General features: G+C 44.2%; 1 long non-coding RNA gene across 1 annotated transcript; it reads left to right on the plus strand.

Moving 5' to 3' along the window:
• Positions 1-2,840: 2,840 nt before the first annotated feature.
• Positions 2,841-24,163, plus strand: LOC141410892 (uncharacterized). Its single transcript, XR_012435699.1, has 4 exons — positions 2,841-3,423; positions 12,879-13,129; positions 14,968-15,176; positions 22,017-24,163. It is a non-coding gene; the product is annotated as an uncharacterized lncRNA (long non-coding RNA).
• Positions 24,164-24,202: the final 39 nt, after the last annotated feature.

Raw genomic sequence — 24,202 nt, forward strand, 5'->3', positions numbered from 1 at the left:
CTTCTGGGAAGAAGTGACACCCCCTGGGACAGTTAAAGAGAGTTCTATCATCCTTGAGGTACTTCTCTGAGATGGAGGTTATCTGCCTTGAGAACTTTCTCAGCCTAATTTCTGTTATTTTTCCCCCTTTGCTTCATTATCTCCTACATTCTCCTAATTGCTTAGGAGCTTATGAAAAATCACTTCACATGAAGTGATATACTACCCGTACAGGCCATTCAAACTCAAAATCACATTTGCTTGGATGGAAAAACCTTTATAAATTATATAGATTTCTTTAAAAAGTAAATTAACAAAACAACCTGTATTTGAAAATATAGACCACCTTGGAAATACAGCCCTGCATGCTTTGGTCCTAGAACATGTCTGACCTACATCAGTGTCAACCTTTAATAGCTATAGGACAGGGTCGCTATTCTGAGCCACATATCTTACCAGCATGCAGAATTCCCAAATGCACCAAGGAGTTATGGGTGTGTAATTTTTAAACAGTTACTGGCTGCTCCTTGGAGGTAATCATTTTATGTCCTTAGGTTGTTAGAAAGACGCACATTTTCATAAAGACGAATAAATATAGTTGGGAATTCTACATTTTTATGACCAGGATGTCTTGGCCCAAGATGCAGATGTGAAAGTTATCATAATATAAACAGCAGTACTAACCCTGACAACTTAGTGTAAAATCAAGGTGACATTAATTTCCATGAGGCCTTTGAAAACTTTGGGATTATTCACAGGCCAGTGATACCTGCCACTCAGGCAGAAGAAAAGTGCGGTTTTTGACAGAGTAGAAATTACAGCCTTTTCTTTTGTTAATATACAGAGACAAGAGACAGTGCAAGGAAATTACAATATCCAAGAAAAATGAGCCCTTTGGTTGTGGCTACACACAGCCATCTTGACAAAGCAGTGCACCCTTGGTTGCTTTTGGGAACACAATTCCTCTATCCACTCCTTGTCAGGGCTCCTTGCAGTGCAGTCAGAGGACTGATGACAGAGAAAGATCATCTTGTAAGAAATTCCAACCTCAAATTCAGCTAAGGTGACAGCAGCTGTTAAGGCAGCTGTTAAGACTCTGTCTTAGTTGGAGAGGGAGGCACTTAAATCCCAGAAACCCCAGAAATGTCCATGATAGAGTGAATGGAATATTGAATTTTACCAGGGGCAGTGAACCCATAGGCCCCCATGTGGAGGCAGCATCAACCCACCTCTTCCTGGCATTCCTGGGGTGCCCATGCTGCTTCCTGCCCTCCAGCCTGCACCTGTGTGCAGCTGTGGATGGTTCAACAGGGAGAGAGAGGAAAAACAATCTGGCTAGCAGAACAGCAGGAGTGGTTGCAGATGCTGCTAGTTACACTATTTTCACATTAGAAGAACAAAGGCAAGAGGCTGCCAACAAATCTCTGGAACTGAGTGAACATACACTCAGCAGCTCAGCCAGTCCAAGGGGTTGAAAGACACATGGTCCCACTACCAGACACAGCAGCTCTCCATCCAAACACAATGCTCTGAAGCAGCCTCTGAGGCCAAGCCTCAGAGACCTCAGGACTTTCACTTGTTACTGCTTCCAATCTTCTTTGGAGGACAGGGCTGAAAGCCCCACCTCACATTCAGCCTGAAGGAGCAGTCAGGGACAGATCGATGACTGAAGCCCTAGTGGCTATGTTTGAATTGTAGAAGCACTAAGCCTGGATCTCCCCTTGGTCATGTGCAAAGCTCCAGTTGTTGGGGCTGCATATTGTTCCCTGGAAACTCAAGGCAAGGTGTAAAGACAAAATTTATTTATTTGGGGAGCAAATTACCAGAAATTAATTCCTGGACAAAGTCCAAGACAGCCTGTGCCGGAGATTGGTAGGAGGAAGGGGAATAAATATTATTCATGATCGTGGCATTATTTTGAGGACACATGCTATATTTAGCCAAACAATAGCACATCTTATGAGAATGGTGTATTATTGTGAAGCCCAGAAACTGCCTAGTCTGCTTGTGAAATATTCACAAATTGGAACCATCTTAGCTAGGCAGGAAAGAGGAAGTTCTCCAGGGAATTTTATTGGGTACCACTCCCCAGTCATATCAGTAGGGAGAATCCGTTTGTTTTCCATTAGGAGATTTATTGAAAGCAATGCAATAAAAGTTATTTAAGTCACATAGTTTTTAATCTTCCAGCAAAATATTGTGCCCATGCCAGCAATGAATCATATTTATTGTTATGACTTTTTATAGTCTGATAATCTATATTGTGTATGCTATACTTTATGAGGAAAAACAATTCTACAACCAGCAATCCACAATCCATGAATTTAGCACTTTAACTACATGGGTTGATGGTGAGGTATAGAACAAGGGTTCCAGTGCACAGAGCTGGAGGTTATCTCCACATCACTGTTTCTTAACTCAGGGGATGGTGAGATATTTCTTATATTCTCTGTATTATAACATAACAGTCACCTACAGGGAATTTGTTCTCAACTTTAAGCTCTTGGAATGGGAGATATGGGCAAACTAGTAATGAATCAGGTGAGGTTTTTTTTTTTTAAGACAGGATCTTGCTACATAATCCAGGCTGATTTTCACCTTGAAGTCAGCCTGGCTCTGGCTCCAAGTGCTGGGATTATAGACACGAACCACCATGCCTGGCAAAAATCAAGGAGCATTGTCCTTGAACTTGTCTGGAGTGTGGGCACTCTTACTGTGCTGCTGAGGACCCAAGGCTCACAAAGAAGTCACTTGCCTGAGAGGAGGTGCTCATTTGTCCCGAAATCTGATGGTGAGCTTCCCTGGACAGGTTGAGGTCCCTATACTTGTTTGGCCAGTGGGCAGCCACCCCACAGCAATCAGGAACTCTCCATTCGACTTTCCACTCCACCCTCTCCTTCCTTTCATGGTTACCATTGCAACTCCCACACGCAGTGATTAAGGCTTCATGGTTATAGTGGCAACTCCCACTCATGGCCATTAGAGACTTCCTGTTTCACCCTCCTCCTTCCTTTTCCCCTCTAATTACCATGGCAACTCCCGCTGGTGAGCAATGGATCCTGACCTATCCTACAGATCTGTATTACCCTGAGCTCCTCCCCACCAAACCTCGACCTATCCTGATGCCCCATAATACCTTAAGCTCTTGACTTCACCCAGTCTATAAAAACTGGGCTGCCATTTCTCAGGCAGGACTTCTCCGGCCCTGCTCTTTGGGGACAGTGAACCTCGCCGGAGAGTGCACTCTCAATAAAGCCTGCTTAAAGCCTATTTGCTTTATTATCTGGCTCCGATTTGGCCTTTCCACCTGTGTCAACCTAACATTTGGTGCTGAAACCTGGGAGGAAGCGAGCCTCACCCGACTCCAGGCAGTCAGGGCCTTGTGCCAGGCCCTGGCTTGAGGCCCTTCCTCCTCTCCAGATCGACGCTCTGGCTCTGGCTTCAGTGAGTCTCCTCCCACATTTTGTTCCTCCTTGGGCCCCTGTCCTAGTCGCAGCAGTGCCAGGATCAGCCCCTCCGTTTCTCCTTGCACCTGGGCATTCGGAGAGACGTCTCCCCTGTCCAGGCTGCCTCCTCCAAACAGGGTCTCCTCTTTTAGTGAGGGACGCTTCTCTAAGGGTTGAGACTCTCTGACAATTCAGGAATGGGATCCTCCCAATCCAAGCTGGACTCAGGGACTGCTTTGTCCTGTCTCCTCTCAAACTTCAAAATTTGGGACTCTCTCCAGACCTCTGTCGCAAATGGCTCATTTTCTATTGTACCACAGCATGGCCACAATATACTTTAAACAACAATTCAAAATGGCCTCCACAGGGCACTTTCAACTTTAATATCCTCACTGATCTTGATAATTTTTGTCGCCAAACCCACAAATGGTCTGAAGTCCCATATGTATAGGACTTTTGGGAGCTGCGGTCTCATCCCTCTCTTTGCCTCCAATGTTCCCCTTCCCAGATCCTTCTCGCTCAGACACCCAATCCTTCTGGGTCCCCTCCCCCATACCCCAACCCTTCTCCTTTATCTGAATCTACTGAATTTTTACCCCTCCTCCCCACCAACCACAGCCACCCTCATCATCACATCTGGCTTCCCCTCCCCCTCCCCCACCCACAGAACCTTTCCCACCCAAGCAGCCATCTCCTTTGGCCTTGCTTCCCTTACCCTCTGCTCCACCTACTCCCTGCCCTCCTACATCACCAATAGCCTCCCATACTCACTCACACTGCCCTTCCCCAACCCCTCTCCTTTGTCCTCTCTGAGAGGTGGCTGGAGTGGAAGGACTGGTCCGAGTCCATGTTCCTTTCTCCCTCCAGGACCTATTACAAACAGAAAAGCACCTGGGGTCCTTCTCCACCAACCCCTCTGTCTATTCCAAAGAGTTCTACTATCTATCTCAGGCCTATGCCTTAACTTGGCATGACATATTTGTCATTATGGCCTCCACACTTACCCCTGATGAACGGGAATGCATCAAAACCACTGCCTGGTGTTATGCTGACCAAACCCACTTGGCTGATCCCACAGTCCCAGTTGGGGAAGACGCAATTCCCGACCGCGACTCTAACTGGGACTACCAACCCAAAGCTCCAGGTTGTCGCAGGAGAGACATAATGATCCGATGCCTCCTACAGGGCATGGACACGGTGTCCAACAAAATTGTAAATTTTGACAAACTCCATGAGGTAACCCATCAGCCCCTCTGGGGGCCTGCTTCAAATGTGGCAAGGAAGGCCACTGGGCTCGCCAGTGCTCCAACCTGAGACCTCCAACTAAACCCTGCCTAAAATGCAAACAGGTGGGTCACTGGGGATCGGATTGTCCTGGACAGGGCTTACCCCCGTGGCTCCTTGTGGAATGTCAGCCCCACCAGCTATCCAGATCCCTGACTTTCTTGGACTGGCAGAAGATTGACAACACCTTGACTCAGGGACCCCAATCACCCTCACTGAGCCCAGGGTCACGCTCCAGGTAGCAGGTAAGTCCATCTCCTTCCTCTTGGACATGGGGACTACCTATTTTCTGCTGCCTGCCTACTCGGGTTTAACAGTTCCTTCATCAGTCTCTGTCATGGGAATTGATGGCTCTCCCTTCTGCCCATACAAAACTCTACCCCTCCCTTGCTTTGCTAGAGGTATACTATTTGTACACTCTTTTCTTATCATCCCATCCTGTCCTGCCCCACTTTTAGGTCGAGATATTCTAACAAAGCTTGGGGCCTCCATGACCATCCCTCCCCATCTACTAGAACCTCTAACTTCCCACTCACTCCTTCTGGCCTCAGCCAGCCACCTAGCCCCTTCGCCTCCTGAACCTGCTCTGCCCACCTTTCCTCTTCTTGTCAACCCCATTGTCTGGGACATCTCATTCCCAGTTGTGGCTACACACCACCTGCCCATCCACATTTCTCTTAAGGACCCTAACCAATATCTCTGTAGACCCCAATTCCCTATTTCAGAAACTCATCAAAAAGGCATAAAAACAATAATTACCAAACTCCTAAACCAAGGTCTCCTTATACCTATAAATTCCCCATGTAACACACCTATCCTTCCAATAAAAAAGCCTTCTGGGTCCTACAGATTAGTCCAAGACCTACGCATCATAAATGAGGCTGTTATCCCCATTCAACCATTGGTTCCCAAATCCATATACAATCCTCTCCAATGTCCCCCCTGATACTACTCACTTTTCTATCCTTGATCTCAAGGATGCCTTTTTCACTATCCCCCTCCATCCGGACTCCTACTTCCTCTTTGCCTTTACCTGGGAAGACCCGGATACTCACCTTACCCAACAGCTAACTTGGACAGTTCTTCCCTAAGGCTTCCGTGATAGCCCCTACCTCTTTGGTCAGGCTCTGGCTCAAGACCTGGTCATGTGTAATACAAAACCTAGTACACTTCTACAATATGTTGATGACCTCCTTCTGTGCTCCCCCTCCCAGCAGGACTCTGAAAAGGAAACAGCCAACTTCCTTAACTTTCTAGCCTCTAAGGGATACCGGGTCTCCCCAGCCAAGGCCCAACTCTGCTTACAAGCTGTTACTTTCCTGGGCTTCTGTCTCACCCCCACCTCAAAGGCATTTACCATCGACCGGGTCCAAACCTTTAAGGACCTCCCTCCTAATGATGCCCAAGAAATTTTATCCTTCTTGGGCTTCATTGGGTTTTTTAGACACTGGATTCTTAATTTTGCCTCATTGACCCGCCCTCTGTACCAGGCTGCCAAGGAGACTCCCACTGGTCCACTCACCTCTCCGTCCATGGTCCGTCACTGTTTTTCTTCTCTCAGGGACACCCTCCTTCAGGCTCCAGCCTTGGCCCTCCCAAACCCTTCCAAACCCTACCACTTATTTACAGATGAAACTTCTGGAATAGCCAAAGGGGTCCTTACCCAACTATCAGGCCCTATTCACCGACCAATTGCTTACCTCTCCAGGCAGCTGGATCCCACTGTTAGGGGCTGACAGCTGTGCCTCTGAGCTCTTGCAGTGGCAGCCACCCTCACCAGGGAGGCTCTTAAGCAATCCCAACTACAACAAATAACTGTATATTCCCCACACAGACTCGCTGACCTCCTCACCCATTCCTCTCTCTCTCTCATTAGAGCTTCCCGCCTACAGACATTTCATCTCCTATTCATCAACAATCCTGATATAACTCTCACTACTTGCTCCCCACTCAACCCTGCTACACTGCTTCCCACCACCCCCCCACCAATAGCCTCTAACCCAACCCATTCCTGTCCTGAAACAGTGGAGAGTCTCATGACCCCCAGGCAGGACCTTACTGACTCTCTCTTACCTTCTCCTGACCTCACTATGTTTGTTGATGGGAGCTCCATCCTAGATGACCAGGGAGGCTGCCGAGCTGCCTATGCCATAGTCACCATCAACCCTCCTCGGGTACTGACAGCAACTTGCCTACCCCTGGGAACAACATCTCAAAAGGCTTTAACCCAGGCACTTGCCATCGCCAAAGATAAAACTGCTAATTTTTATACTGACTCTAAATATGCTTTCCTTATAGCACACTCTCATGCAGCCATCTGGAAGGACAGGGGCTTCTTGACCACATAGGGCACCTCGGTGGTCAATGGACCCCTCATTGCCAAACTATTACAAGCTCTACAGCTCCCAAAGGGGGTCATCATCATTCATTGCAGGGGACACCAGACCTCCAACGACCCAGTGGCATGAGGAAATGCCTTTGCAGATCTAACGGCCCGAAAGACAGCCGAACAGTCAATTCCCCCACCTATCCTTTTCCTCTCTTCTAGCTTTACTCCAAACTATGAGCCAAAAGAACAAACTGCTCTCCTCAAAGAAGGGGGAATTACGTACCCCAATGGGTGGATCTTCAAAGACAACTGTCTGATCGTCCTCTTGGGCCAGACAACAGAGGTCATCACTGCCATCCACAACTCACTACACATAGGCCCCAAGGCCCTTCTCTCCTTCCTGGAACCCTTGTTTCACCCCAGGGCCTCCAATCCACCATCCATCAGGTCCAGGAGGCCTGCTCCATTTGCTCTCAAGCAAACCCCCACGGTGGACTCCATCTCCGCCAATCCCTCCACCAACTCCGTGGTAGCCAGCTCAGTGAAGATTGGCAGATCGATTTCACTCATATGCCTAAACACAAAAAACTCCGTTACCTTCTTACTTTTATTGATACTTTCACAGGGTGGATCGAAGCCATTCCTATGGCCACAGAAGGGGCTACAATCATAGCAGACACTCTCATCCATCACATCATTCCCCGTTTTGGCCTTCCACGAAGTCTCCAGTTGGACAATGGCCCTGCCTTCATCTCCAAGGTCACTCAACTAGTCTGTAAACACCTGGCCATCACATGGAGACTCCACACCCCATACCACCCCCAATCCTCAGATAAGGTTAAGCAGGCCAACGGCCTGATCAAACAACATCTCACCAAGTTGTCCCTGGAGCTCCAGCTCTCCTGGGTTGACCTGAGGCCCCTGGCCCTCACTTGCCTCCGAGCGGCCCCTAGGCAGCCAACTGGCCTAAGCCCCTTTGAGCTGTTGTACAGCTGCTCCTTTCTCCTTTCCCACACTTTCCCATCAAGCACACCTCCCTTAATAGGATACTTACCTTACCTCACACTCCTCCGCTCCTTGCTCCGAGCCCACACAGATCACTACCTACCCCAATCAGATACTGTTCCGCCAGACTATGGCCCCCTGTCTCCAGGTGACAGCATTCTTCTCAAGCAGCTACATCCAAAGCCCCTCCAACCCAGATCGATGGGACCATACACTGTCATCCTCACCACTCCCTTGGCGGTGAAACTTCTGGGACACCCTACCTGGTACCACCTCACCCACCTTAAGAAGCTTCCACCCAACACACCTACCAAAACTTGGCAAGTTACACCAATGGGGCCCACCTCCCTCCGGATCTCCCGGTGAGGGGACACTCTTAATGCTGATCCTAGCCCTTCCCCCAACCCTATCTGAACCAGCTTCTTCTTATTGTTGGAGATTCAGGATCCAAGAAACATATACAAAAGACAATAGGGTGGTCACCCGCCTCACCGATGCTGGGGATTGCCCCTCTGGGGGGGTGTAGCAGACCACTCACCCTCCAATTTCAGCACTCCTTTACCAGCACATATAGAAAAAGAACTATAAATCTTGGTTATTTCTGTTTTACATTTGATCAAACCAAACCATACTGTCAGGAGGGGGCCAAATTGTTTGAAGAATATGGAGGATGTCCATATTGGTCCTGCAAAATTCATTACATTAAGTTCAACAATGGATCTCACTCAGGCAACTCATTGGAAGCTTCCTATGATGGCTCCCAGGTATGCCTTTATATTCCTGACCCCTGGGATAATAGATGGGCAACTGGGGTGACAGCCAAGGGATATCAACCTGGGTATGACACACATCCCTCAACAACCTTCAAAATCTGGAGGCTATATGAATGAGTAGTCCCCCAGATTCTCAGTGTACTAAAGGACCAGGCAAAAGCCATTAGGGAGGCAGAAAACAGCCTTCAAAACAAAACCCGGAGAGACCCTATCTCCTGGCTGTCCCTAGCACAGGAAGGTGCCCACTTGTTAAATAGGCCAGGCCTGGCCAATGTAACTAAATGTTTCCTTTGTGCTGCATTGTCCAGCCCCCCACTTGTAGCTGTTCCTTTTCCTGGGCCATTCCCATCAAACGGGTCAGCCTCCACACCTCCGCCTGCCCCCATTGTGGGAGACCTCCTATATAGAGATCCTCTATCCCTACAATTGCCCTTCTGCTACTCTGATCCTGGCCAACTATGCAATACCACTAACTCTACCATATCAGATTCCCTCTGGGCCCCTCCAGGAGGCTTCATTTGGTGTAATGGCACACTTTCAAAAAATCTTACCCAACAGGCCCTAACTTCCCAGCTCTGCTTACCTGTCTCTATGGTTCCCCAGCTTACTATGTATGGAAAAGGAGAATTCTTCCAACTCATAGGCCTTATATCAGGGACCCAGCCCTCACCTCCACATAGGACCAGGAGGGCTATCTTCCTGCCTGTCCTTGTTGGGCATATCTTTGGCAGCCTCAATGGTGGCTACCAGTTTGAGCTCCAGTGCCCTGGCTTACTCAATGATCCAGACCCAAAGGCTCTCTCAACAGGTTCTGACAGGCTTTGAGGACTCAGCAACATCCCTTGCCTCTCTTCAAAGACAGATAACCTCCCTAGCTCAGGTAACCCTACAGAACTGCTGTGCTTTGGACCTTCTCATGGCAGATAAAGGGGGAACTTGCTTCTTTCTTCAGGAAGAGTGCTGCTACTATATTAATGAGTCAGGCCTGGTGGAAACTCGTATCCAGTCTCTTCACAAGCTCAGCAACGAGATACACTGCTACAATATTGCCTTGATTGACACCCCTGGCTGGTGGAATTCATCCCTGTTTAACATTCTCACCCCACTGATTGGACCCCTAATAATTATTTGCCTCTTTCTGCTTCTGGCACCCTTTCTCTTTCGATTTTTCCAGAACCACCTATGCCAATTAACTCAGGTAACCTTCAACCAGATGATGCTCCAGGTTCATGACTACCAGCTCCTCCCTATGGGGTCCGGCTGCACTGGTCAAATGGCCCAAGACATCCCTAGCCCCTAACTTTGCCCCCTTTCAGCAGGAAGTAGCCAAAACCAATTCTGTGCCCCTATACCAAAGAGTCTGGGATGTTTGGCCAGTGGGCAGCCACCCCATGGCAATCAGGGACTCTCCACTCGACTTTCCACTCCACCCCCTCCTTCCTTTCATGGTTACCATGGCAACTCTGGCGCAGCAATTACGGCATGCAGTGATTAGAGGCTTCATGGTTACTGTGGCAACCCCAGCATGCAGCGATTATGGCGCACGGGGATTAGAGGCTTCATGGTTACCATGGCAACTCCTGCACATGGCGATTAGAGACTTCCCATTTCACACTCCTCCTTCCTTTTCTCCTCTAATTACCATGGCAACTCCCACTGGCGGGCAATGGGTCCTGACCTATCCTACAGATCCATATTACCCTGAGCTCCTCCCCACCAAACCTTGACCTATCCTGATGCCCCATAATACCTTAAGCTCTTGACTTCACCCAGGCTACAAAAACTGGGCTGCCATTTCTTGGGCATGACTTCTCCGGCCCTGCTCTTTGGGGATGGTGAACCTCGCCCGAGAGCACGCTCTCAATAAAGCTTGCTTTAAGCCTACTTCCTTTATTATTTGGCTCCAGTTTGGCCTTCCCATCCACATCGACCTAACAATACTGTCTTGATTTTACAGTGTAGTCCAGGCTCCATTTGTGACAATGCTCCTGGGTTTGAAATATGCCTTTCCTCTCCTTCTCTGTGGCCATGGCACTGGGGACAGTAGGTTTTTATGGTTCTTGCATGCCTATCTCTAAGGTTGGTTGCTACTCACAAGAGTTCCCCTGAAGGACTGGTATAGGGTGACAGATAAGCTATGTTCCTAGGTCTCCTATTTGCACAAATCTGGGGCACAAGTCTGCAGAGGTCTCTTGTCTAGCAGCATTGGATTTTTCTCTGAGGACCTTCCTGAGACTGATCCTTTTTGTCCCTTCTGCCCTCTGTTAGACAGTGACAGGAAGACTTTAGTGTCCCCATGCCTAGGACATAGTATATTCTGGACATCTGCCCTGCTTCCTACTTCCAGAGGCATCATCAGGCATCCACTTGCACCCCACAGTTTGGTTTCCCCGTCAGAACTACCTAGCCAGCTCTTCTGAAGAAAGAGGAGCCTTTCTGGGGAGTCATACCCTCTAACTTGCTTCCTGCAAGGGTCATCTCCCAGGGCTTGGAGTTTTCTCTATGGATGCCCAGATGTTTATAACAGCTAGTACCCATGCTCCAACACATTTTTTGAAAGCCACATATTGGGTGTTATGCACATTGACTCAGTCTTGGATTAGCTGATTTTTGAGGTGCGGTCCCACACTGGTCCTGGCATGGCCTCAGCTCCTGCCTCCACCTGGGAGCAAGACCCAACACAGAGCTGCTAAAGCTGGGAAGCCCCCTACCGTGCCTCTTGAGTACTCCAGGATTTGGTCTGCCTGCCTCTTTATCTAGTCCCGCTGACCAGTTTCCTTCTCTCCTTTAACCCATGCAAACCACATGGGAAAGATGCAGCACTAATAACTATACTAAGGACAGTATAATACCTAGCCAAACTCTTACCTGTGCACATGTAGATACCATGTGTGATCCCATCCCATCGGCATTTGTTGATCCTATGCATTGCAGGTGCTCTGCTAAGCATGGAGGGGGACATTGTGGAAACCTCAAGAGCCCATGGTTGACTTGTCGATGGGAGTGTCAAATGTGGTAAATCTAGGGGATCCAGTGACTTCACAAAGGACAGTTTAACTACAAATGTCCTCAATACCAAAAGTGGCTGAAGAATGAGAATTCAGGATTGTACAGTGAAAGAAAACTGCCTGCAGCAGTGTGAGGGTTTCTCAGATCTCAGGGATGCTGTCAGGAACCCACGGTCCCTCCATCTTCCACTCAGCACCTCTTGATTTAGTGTCCTTAGGCTTGTCAGCTTTGATCACAAAATTGTGGTAATGGCGTAAGCATCCTTCCCTACTGAAGCCTCATCCCAAAGGAGAAGGAGAGGTACTTTGTCTTGAGCATTTCTTTTCTAATTGTGAAACAACAAAAGCATCTCTAGGAGTACCTGAGGACATCCCCGCAGGCCTTGGAGGCAAGTGCAAGAGCACATGTGCATGGCCTTGAAACGGCTCAAGGTGGGCATGCTCCTGGACTCTGACATCCCAAGACTATTCAGGGGGAAGTCACACATGTCTGGGAATTTGGCAGAAAGAAGACTAAGAATTCTGGTACTGTGGGTATGTGTGTGTGTGAATGAGTATGTGAGGCTGTGTGTAAAAGGATGGGCTTGAGGAAACAGGACATATAGGAAACTCAGGAAATGAAGGTTGGCACCTTCCTCCATGTGCAAACAAGTCCATAGCTGATACATAGTGGAAAGTATGACTCCTGGGTGTCAAAGCAATGAGAATCTGTAGGCATTCTTAATCCAGACACACACAATCAATCATGTCCTCCATGTTGCATTTTTCCTTTGATTCCAAACCAGAATGAGTGGTACAGAGAGGAGCTGAGGAAAAGCAGCAGATTTCTGCACTTAGATTTAAATTAAAGCATACATTCTTCTCCCTCACCCAACTCCCCAGCTCTTCCTTTGGCTTGGACTAACTCCACCTGAGTAATTGCCATTTTTTTAATCATTGTATTGTTTTTTTAAAAAATGATAACCTTTAAAACTTTCAAACAATGAAATATAAAATATGAAATAAGATTAAAACCATAAATCTACCCAGCTACTCCTAACATTTTCTTTTATAGGACCCACATATTGATGGAATACTTACTAAAATGTGGCTGTCCTTGAAACACGTGTGAAGGAAAAGAAGACATTCCAGGACAACATGAATTGAAAATATCTGACTTAGACCTGGAGTTTGAAGGATGAATGGAAGTTAAGTCAGCAGGCTGGGAAGACTATATCACTTAAGGGAAGGAGAAAAGCACAGTGGGGAACTTACCATGGAGGGGCCCAGGAAAAGTTCATGTGGCCAAGGTTGCAAAGCAAGAAGGTGAGGAGCTAAGAGCAAGGCAAGAAAAGTAGACAGATGTTATCCCATACAGGACTTTCATCTTTAATCTCAGAGTAATTGGAAGCTTTGATGATATTGAAGAATGGGGCAGGGCATTGGTAAGAGGAAAGACTGGCAATGTAGGTGAATATGGAGCTCCTGGATGGGAGTCTGGTGGTAGAGCAAAAGCACGAACAAATCCAGGTCTGGAGGAGGGAAGGTTGGTAGAGGTGGTGGAGACTGAGAGGAGAGGTACTACGGATCACATGTGTGCTACTTGAACTAGTGAATGGGTGGCAAGTCAGATGCCCATGGGGAATGCATGAAGAGGACCAGGAAAGAGCCAGGACACAATTGGGGCCCACCAAGACTTCCCTGGGGAGGGTCAGGAATTTCTGGACTTTGGGGCTCTGCCCAACTCAAATGAAGAACTGGTGTTGGAGATAGACATTTGGAAATTGTTTAGTAGATGGCCAGGACTTGGGTTTGGAACACTTACTGAGTAAGCAGATATACAAAGACATCCTGTGAAGAACTCTGACATTTACTGGCCAATTAGAAAAGACCAAGAGGGACTGTAAAGTGGATACAGGTGAAGCCAAGAAGCCTTCCAGAAGTTGGAGGGAGAGGTTGCTTCAGAAAGAGGGTATAGCCAGAGACTTTCTGCTATACCCAGAAACTGCAGGACAACTGAGGACTAGACAGAAACCTGACTTCCTTCTCCCCTCCTCCTCCTGCACCCAGTCCCTGCACTGCCATGGTCCTGCCCAGGATGTTCTAACTCATAACCTGCCCTGGTGCTTCCTCCACATGTAGTGTCTTCCCCACAGCAGCTGCAACCCATTGATCCTGCAGTCTAGGCTCAGTTATGAACTTCTCAGAGAGATCCCACCCTCCTCCCCTAAATTGCAGCCTGCACTTCCCTGCACTTGTGGCTCACTCACCTGAATGTTCATTAATATCCTACCTAAATATTTTGCTTATTATAGTTGTTATTTATAATATCTTCCCAATTAAAATTTAAGCTCCAAGAGGCACTAACTAGTTTAACCACTTGTCTAAAAGCAACTAAGACAAAACAAATTTGGATACATTATTCCCTTTGGCTTCACAATTTCACTACCAGGATTCCCTTGGAGGAGATAGTAATTGCCTAAGGACATAAAAGTTCTGCAGAAAGGTAATCATCTCCATGATGTGTATAGTGAAAATTTGGAGGAATGTTGGCCCGTAGGAGACCAGTTATGCAAATTACAGCAGAGAGTCACAACGAAGTGTTAGGTAATAATTAAAAAGCACAGCGGCTCCAAACAAGGTTGTGCCAGTAGAAGTGGTGAGAAGAGGTTCGATACAAATGCATGTGTCTGTATGCACACATACATGTTGTATGTGACCTGTGCAATTCATTTGTGTAATATTATGGAATGTATAAGTACACACATTTTAATGCATAAACAGTCCATTTCAAATGTAATATAGAAGTTCTGTTGAAATACATATAGAAAGATTGAATATGGGTTGTGAGAAAAGAGAAGAGTCAAAGACTGTCCCCTGGGATAGTGGTGAGCAGACTTGGTGTCCACCCAGAAGAGGAATTGTTAGCAGAATATACATGAATTGGAAGATCAGAATTTCAGCTTGGAGATACTAAATATGAAATATCTAGTGGATGCATGTTGTGGCTGAACTGTGTTCTCCTAAATTTTTCTAGTCTTAATCCCCAGGCCCTGTGAAAGTGACCTTATTTCAAAGCAGGGTCTGTGCCAATATAATTAGCTAGGATGGGTTCACACTTGGTCAGGGTGGGACCTAATTTGATATCACTGGTGTCCTTATAGAAAGAGGCCAAGACAGATGAGGAAGAAGAGGGGAGGTCATCTGGTGACTGAGACAGATGTCTACAAGTATGGTTACAAACCAAGGAACATCAAAGATTGCCAGTGTCTCCAGAAGCCAAGAGTGAAGCATGGAACAGAATCTCCAGTACAGCCTCCAGAAAGAGCACAGCTCTGCTGACACCTTGACTTCTGGTTTCCAGCATGCAAGTGTGAGCATAAATTTCTGTTGCTTTTGTGGTTGCAAGTTACAGCAGCCCCACGACACTCATACAGCATTCAAAGGTGGGCATTGAAAAGGCACATACATATGCAGCTCCCATGTTCATGAAAGAGCTGTGGCTGGAGATAAAAACAGGTGCTGCTGCAAATCCTGAGGTGGGGATAGAACAGGTGGTGCAAGGGGACAGTGCAGAGTAGAGCAGACTGAACTGTGGTCTACAAGGGCCAAAGTACACAGGGCTGAGGTAAGTATTTGTAGTTAGCCGTGCAGAAGACTTCCATGACCATGGGGAGAACTGGGTCACTGTGGTGGTAAGGATGGTGGAGACAGTGTACTGACCACTGCATGCTTATAATGAGAATGTAGGAGTGCTGACAGGGATGGCAAGCACTGACACTTATTTCAAGAATTTTGGCTACAAAAAGCCGAAGAGAAATAGAACAGTAGCAGGTGGAGGTGTGGGCAAGAGAGTCTTCTTCATCTGTATCATTTGTGTTTTTGTGTTTGGGGATGTTGCAGTAGAAAGGGGAGCTAGGTGCTGGAGTATTGTCCAAACAAGCGAGGGATTCTTGTCCAGGTCAGCAGCAGACAACTTGGATTGAGGCATGGAACCTGTGTCCACCTCCCAGCCTGGCCCCTGGGCTGGTGGGTGAGGAAACACCAAGGACAAGTCTGCAATTTTCTCCCACTGGCTTCAGTTTTCTCAGTGGAGCAAGAAATAATGTCACAGGCAGAAAGATGGAGTGTATAGGGAGGAGGTGTTGAAGGTATGTGGAAAGGAGGAAGTTGTGAAATAATTGTCTAGAGGACTAATTTTGCATTTCAGTTCATGTGCAAAGGGATTTTTTACTAAGAAATTGAAAACAAGAGAAGTACACAAGCAATATAATAAATACCCATAATGCAATTTAATATGCATTAACAAATGCTAAATTTTTGGCACACTTGCCTTGATCAAGTTTGAGTAGTAAAACATAAAAAATAAAATTGAGTTATCAAAATTTAATGTTAACTATATCTCTATCCAAGCCCTGAACAAGAAGAGAAAACTTCAAAAGCTTTAACTCCTACCTATCACCTTTTGTGTTTTGTGTGTGTGTTTTCAATTCTATCTTAGGTTCCCTTGCCTGATTAGATATTCTGAATTTCTGTTGTCAATAATTCTTTAGATCTGCCCAGATGGTGGAAAATTCATCTGTGTGCCTTTGTTGTGTACAAATAACTCTTCATTGTCTGGATTCAAGTTCATGCTTTTTGAAGTTCATCCTGCAGTAGTTCTTTCAGTAAGTCAGTGAGTGTTGGAATCTCGTAGTTGTTGCCTGTGTGAAAATGTTTTATCCTTAATTGAATATAATGTTTTAGGTGTGTATAAAACTTTAAGATGGCAGATTTTTCTACCAGCACTTAAAATACTGTTCCATTTTCTTCTGACATATATTGTAAGTAGCACATGTTCTGTAAATTTGATTTGCCCCTGGATGATATTACAATGACCTTAAACTTGCCTTCCTTTCTCTTTCCTTCCACTGATAGGTCTTTTTATTTTCTTTCTTTCCTTTTTCTTCTACCTTCTGAGTTAACACAGATTGAGTGACATCTGAGAAGGGCACAGCAGCAGAAAAGTCAGATCCAGTTCATTCTTTCCATTATATATTCTGCTAATAATAATGGTGGCTTTACAGAAAAAGGAGAGAGTTCTTTTAGATGAATGGCTCTTCTTATATCACCAATCAATGTCAAAATTCATTGAACAAATATTCAACTAATGGCTAATACATGCTAAGCACTTAGGAAACAACAACAAATGAGAGATATGCAGTTCTGTTCTTATAAATATTATAGTCACATGTGAGAAATATCTACAACAGAGAGAAGAATTAGAAGTCAACATGATTGAGCAGGAAAAATAGAGGGATGACATGGAGACATGTGAAGTAGAGTCAACATGGGTGAGTATTTGTGAGAGTATGGGGGTGGTGATGAAGGAAGTCCCTCAGATATCTGAAAGATGAGGAGGCCTAAGTCTGAGAAAAGTCAGGGGAGACTATTTTATTGACACCACAGCCTGAGACACATGGAGGTGCAACCGCTAAAATTATTTTTCCTCACCAAAGCAATGAATCTGTGACCCAAAAGCTTTCTGAATTTCAGCCCAATCCCAATATCCTAGAATTTGTAGACTAATTTCAGGAAACACTTGCTTGACAGAGTGCCTGCTCTTTCCATATGGGTAAAGACCATACAATCCCCAGAGCAGCTACTTCCTGCATCCCTCCTGCCCTTTCTTCCTTCATTCATCATGGCTTTCCTGAAATCCCTCACTAATTGACTCCTTTTCTACCCTATCCAAATCTTCTTCCTCTGATCCTTGCCTTTTTGGTTTGATTTTTTAGAACTTTGGTAATGGGTGAAATAAAAGCAGTTTTCTAGGTTGAAGGCATGGTTCAAGTGATAGAGTGCCTTCCTAATAAGTGTGAGGCTCTGAGTTCAAACCCCAGTACTTCCAAAATATCATAGAGAAAGAGAGGGGAAAAAAAAGAGGTTTGCCCTCACTTTTACCTAACGTAGGCAACTGAAAGTTGCTAAGTATCTCTTTTCTCTTGGCCTCCTGAGTGGTCACAGCAGGCCTCCTTCTCCATTTCTGTCCTGTAACACCTTTCTCTTTTTCCTGGTCATTCATTTATTATTTACAATTAGACTATTTCCAGAAAGAATTAAGAACAGTCTCTTTTCTCATTCAATTTTCCTTGCCACCATTCTCCTCTTTCTTTTTTTCCTACTTTCCTAATTGCTTCCTTTTCAGAGGGAAGGTGTCACTGTAATTAAAGAATACTGGTCCACAAGCATTTCACTAAAATTCCCTTCTACAAAATAGGACTCCTTGTATATTCCATGAGATTGTTTGAGAAAAGAACTCATTTTATGACTAGCTGTTTCATGGTTTATATTCAGTTTGGCTATCCATTCAAAAGTTGGGATTAAACCATCTCACATTCAAAAGTTTAATATATGACAAAAAATAAAAATAATACTTGGAAATGTGGAAGAGTAAAAAGGTGACATATATTCATGTTCATACATAGTCTGCACTCCCTTGGATTGGCATTGAAATTTGAGAAACATATTTTAAATTCCATTAAGCCTATAATATTTACTTATGTAGTTGTTTTCAGAGCAGGATTTGGAGAAAATTTGAATTTTTCCATGGTTGAAATATTTCATGTACTTTTCCTTGTTCTGTGATGGGTTAGAAAGTTTGACATGATCCTGTATCCTCTGGGCAAGGAAGAATAGTGAGCTTTCATTGGTTTTTGAAACCAATTCTACAATAACAGGAAGAAACATGGCTTAGTAACACCTCTGTGTCTGCCCCAACTGGATCAGGTCTGGTGAGGAAAGGATTCACTTCTCTTGGCCTTCTTTTACTTCTCTATGAACTTGAAATAACAAAACCTTCTTCAGGTTTTGTTGTGATGATCAAATGATGATGTACCCCTGCCTGCCTTACACCTTGTAGAGTTCCTCTAAAGAACTTCATGCAATTTTCAAATACTACTAGTGGGAGATAGACATGTGATCATATAATGCTAATGAACACATTCATCTATCTATCAATTAATGGATCTATTTATCTATTTCACTAGGGGTCTGAATATAGTGCAGGTCACACAGAGAAGATCAATATGATTTCCAGTCATCCTGTTATTGCTCCTGAGTAGTCTTTTTTATTTTTTATTTTATTCATATGTACATACAATGTTTGGGTCATTTCTCCGCCCCTTCTCCCTGACCCCTCCCTTATCCACCCCACCCCCTCCCTCTCCCTGCTACGCCCTCACTTCCAGGCCAGAAACTATTTTTCCCTTATCTCTTAATTTTGTTTAAAGAGAGAGTATGATCAATAATAGGAAGGACCAAGGGTTTTTGCTAGTTGAGATAAGGATAGCTATACAGGGAGTTGACTCGCATTGCTTTCCTGTACATGTGTGTTATCTTCTAAATTAATTCTTCTCAAACTAACCTTTTCTCCTGAGTATTCTGAAATCCCTTTGTGTTTTAAAGTTGCATGTCTATTCATTCATTTTTTTCAGCACCTATTTATTGAAAACTACTCTGGGTTAGACAGTGTTCCAGGCAAAGATTAAATCCCTATCCTGGTTCCATCTCCTCTCCAGCAGAGGGGAAGAGGTAGTGAGGCCAGAGTGTGTAGGGACCTCTTGTCTCACCTTTTCTGAGGACCTGCAAGCAGTAAGGCCTTGGGTAATGGAGGCTTAGAGGGAGGCAAAAGAAGAGCATAGTCCATAACTGGCAGAAGGGTGAGCATGGCATGATGACAGAGCTGCTAGCCTGGCTACTTCCTGGAGTCCTGGTATCATCTCAGGAAGTTGGTAAGAACTCAGAAGGCAATAGCTACTGGCTCTGGACTGTGGACTTCTCAGATTCTTGGAGTCCTGGTACATACAGAAACAACAGAATAAAACTTTCTGAAGGAATGTGTAAGCAGTCATCACACTTCTCATGGGCAGACCAAAGGCCTGACATCACTGGGGACTTGTGTACAAGTCAGTCACCAAATGCTGGGCAAGAAGCCCAAGAGTGGTCTGACTCCCAGCATAGTACTCTATGAAAAACTCAACTTGATTTAAAAAACAAACAGCAGCAACAAAAGGAGCAGTGATTCTGCTTGCCCTGAAGATTTGAGATTGGGAATTCATGCAAAACCAAGACATTAAATGACTTGCTCAAGGTCACATAGATGGTAAGCAGCATCAGAGGTGGGGGAAAAGGTACATTTCCTCATTCACAAACAACACACTTTCCTCCGAAGTCCTGTCTTAAGAGGTCACGTAAGTTTTGTTAGTAAAAAAACCCCCAAGCATATGGATGTAATAAGACTTTAGGATTGGCTCGAGTTATTGAAATATACAATGCGACTGCAGTCCTGCCCTCATTTTCTAAAGCAAGTAAGACATTGCATTCTGTCTGGTAAGAACAGAGAGGAGTGCAAATCCTTTATTTTGTTGTATTGCTTGTCTTTTGGAAGAAATAAGATAATTGGAAATCTCGGTCACTCCATAATCAGGCTTCTCTATGTAAAATGACAGAATGAAGGTGTGGGTCCACTGGCTCTGTGTATGCACAATTAGAAAAGGTATGATGAAATAACAGTAATCACTGGGGCTGCACATCCTGCTGTTGGGTCAATTGCATAAAACTGATCACAAAAACACCTGCCACACCTGACACATTTATAACTATAACAGATGAATAAATGCCAAGTGGGAGAATCAGGGCCTTTTTACCTGGGAGCTTTGGGAAATTTACCTCCTTTGCAATGTTTGCTCAAACAAATTACAAATAAATGGATATTTTTTCTATTTCCAATCTACTATTTTATTTTGATGTGCTCTTTTCATTATGTGGAAATTACTTACACTACACTTTTACAAATTGTAAATACAGAGTTTGTTTTCAGTGACATAGTTGCAATGGTCTACGTGCACAGACACCTCCACCTCCAAGGTGAGAGCAAGAATCTCTTCCCCGTGTGCCTCATTTTGCAGCCTTGACAGCAACATTGGGGCAGTTCTAATCCAGGGACCAGGGAGATGCACTCAGGGCACACAGGGAGACCTTGTGACTTTTGGTCCTTTGTCTTTATTCTCTTTGTCCTGTACATTCCTCTGTGAAGTAGAAGAGTCTCCACTACTTGGTACCTTCTAGCTTGACACGTTTCCTGCCCTCATCTTTTTGTTTGTTTGTTTGTTTGGTGGCACTGGGGTTTGAACTCAAGGCTTTGGGCTTGCAAAGCAGGCACTTTACCATTTGAGCCATAACTCCAATCCATTTTGTCTGGTAATTTTACAGATGGGGGCTTGTGAACTATTTGCCCAGGTTGGCCATAAACTACAATCCTCCCAATCTCAGCTTCTCAAGTAGCTAGTATTACAGGAGTGAGCTGCAGGAACCGGCTGGACTCATCTTTATTACTTAGTCGCTGTCTTTCCTGTTTCCTCTCTTAACCATCATCTAGGTTGCTATTGGCTACAAATATCAAGTACACTAAGAAATAATGCTATCTACTTTTGGGCCACTGTAGACTATGCCAGAACAGCGTTCAGATCCCAGGGTCTCCCACATTTTTCTGCTCTGATATCCTGAGTTGTGAATTTGATCTCAGGAAGGTTCTTGCAGAGCAAAGCAATATATTAAAAAAATGCCCAGGGAAATGAGCATAATGGGTCCCTGAATATTAATCTTTCTTAGGAGCAAGTTAAATCTCTCTAGCCATATCCCCACTTGGCTACCATGATAAATAGAATGAAAACACAATGATTGAGTTTGTGGAAGCAAAAGGCCATGCTCCCCTCTCAATCTTGAGGATCAGGGCACTGGAAAGTGAGCCAAGTTTGGTTCCATATTAGGCTGGAGGATGATGGAAGGTATTCCTGGAAACTAGGGAAGCAAATTATTCTATGGGCCAAGGTCCACATAGACTGAGTCAGGACCATTCTCCTCCTGGTCAGAATTTCATGTGAGAGGCCACTTCCTCCTTACCCTGTCACAGACCACACTGGTACTACTTTGAGTCCTCTTTCTAGCTCTCCACCCTTCCAGTACCAACCATGACAAGAAAGATTAAGGACTTTTTGGGTAATTATTAATTTCTCATTTTTAGAAATATTTGATAAATAAGAATACAAAGAAAAATGATCTGTTTGATCACAACCCTTAACTTTCAAGTCACAATGTATTACATAGCTCAAACTGTTGAGTTACTCTGTGAGTTTCAGTTACGTTTCTGTCTTCTCTCATTTGCTTTCTGCAGGTAGGTGAAAGGATAACCTTGGAGTGACATGATGCCTAAGTGAGTCCCACCAGAGGAAAAAGAGTCTTTTCTCAGAGGTTGCCTTGCAAATCCTCTATTTTGATGCCAATTAACACCACATTGGCTTCTGTTTAGCTGCTTCAGGACCCATCTTTTAAAATATGCCCCAGCTCTCTCTAAATAGCTGTCTAGTTTGGAGCCATAATCATAGGATGAATAAAACGTTACTTGAATCAATTCTTTAGTGAAGAAACAGTGGGGAGGTCCAAGCATGGGCTTAGGTGATGGGACAAAACATGAAATCAGTGGGGAATGCTGGTGAGGGAGCACCAGGAAGTTGAAGGAAGGAGGGAGAAGAACAGGTAAGAAGGCAGGCCCTGGACTTTTCCAAAACACATCTCAGATCCTGTAAATAAGAGCAGAATGATCCACCAGATCGCAGTAGTGAGTGGCGAAGGCCTAGGTGACACGGGAACCACACAATGCAGCACTTAAGAGCCAGTGACCGGGCAACTTAAGACGGGATGATCAGGACAACTCAGTGAGTTTTTAAAGGCCCACTCTGTGTCATCCTCTAATAGAATCACCCTAGAAAGCACACCTACTGAAGGTGAATGAAAATGACTGCATAATGGTTACATTTCTGCCCACTTGACCTAGAAGAGCAGATAGTGAAACCAGAGCCATCAAAATACAGCTATCTTGCAATTTCTTTTCTGTGAAACCACACAGTACTTTTGAAGATGTGAATTTGTAAAATGTCATGCTTTATGTATTTCTCTTTTGGCATCTACCTTAATTTTTAATAATGGATGTTGTCTAACTATACTTAAGAGATCTTGATGAGGAAATATACGAAGTGTGCATTAAATAGATAACTTTAAATAATGGCACTTGTGCTAAGAAGTGTATTTTCTAGCAAGCAACTAACTTATAATGGTCATAGATAAATGAATTAGTGTATGAAATTGTTTATTTATTTGAAAGGGCAGTATTATATTTTTAATATGTCTTCTTTATTGGGCCTGGTTTCCATCTTTTACAAAGTTGCTCATATTTTATGTTCATTGACATTTGCTGCACTTAAACGTTGGAAAATGAAAGCAATCTGATAGCAAAAAAAAATCAGCATTAATATTCCTCAGTATCAGACTCAGTGTCTGATGCAATGATTACATAAGTTATTTGGCAGTGTTGTGAGAACATATGTATTTTTCATTTTTATTGTCTGTGTTTGATGAGTCACTGAGAAAATAGGGAAGAAACATGGCCACTTTTCTTGTATGCATGCCCTTTGATAGTTCTCTTCTCCACTCACTGTTAGTTTCCTTCTATACTGACTCTGGTACAGTATGTCTCCGGATGTATTTGGCCAAATTAAAAAAAAAAATCTAAAACCAATGGAGATGTTAAAAGTATTTACACATCATTTCAACTTGTTCTCATTTGCAGTTTTCAGTATTGTAAAGCTGCTATACAAAGAGCTATGTCCCAGATAAAAAGCATGATAATTGTCTTATATGCTCTCTTGAAGGATTTAAAACATCTCTTTAATTTTTATACAAGTCTTCTTGTATCAAAAGCTTACTACTAGCAAGCTTATTCAAAGCTTTGAAATTATTCATCTGAGTCATTTATTGCTTTCTTTCCTAAAGAATCATAAAATTCATTCCTTTTCTCTTGTGATTGCTTCTTTTCCTAATTTTTGATTATTCCCTTGTTGGAAAGTTTGTCATTGGTGCTGAGAAATATTCAACTATTTTTGCCATAGAAGAATATGCATAATATATAAAACACATTTCAATTTATTTAGCCTTTTCTGGGATAAAGTTCAATTATAGATTTTAAAGTAAGATATTAATTGATATAGACTAGTTGATATTACGACTGCATTGAACTTTAAAATGTTTATGATAGAGAGCCATTTAAGTACTGTATCTTGTTATGTGCTGAAACTGAACTGAAAGCAACTTTTAGTTACTATTTTCATTATCGATTAGTCTTCTCTGTACAATCTGTATGCAGATATGAATGCATACATTTAACTATTTCATTAGGCAGATGGACACTCTGCAAACACGTTTGTTCTTCAGTACTATGGTTGTTTTAATCTCTTGTTATATTTGAATGATAATAAAATAATTTACACTGACCATTGAGGTAAGCTTTATTATTTTTGCCTTTAT

This window comes from Castor canadensis, chromosome 9, assembly GCF_047511655.1.
Source record: "Castor canadensis chromosome 9, mCasCan1.hap1v2, whole genome shotgun sequence".
Taxonomy (NCBI): domain Eukaryota; kingdom Metazoa; phylum Chordata; class Mammalia; order Rodentia; family Castoridae; genus Castor; species Castor canadensis.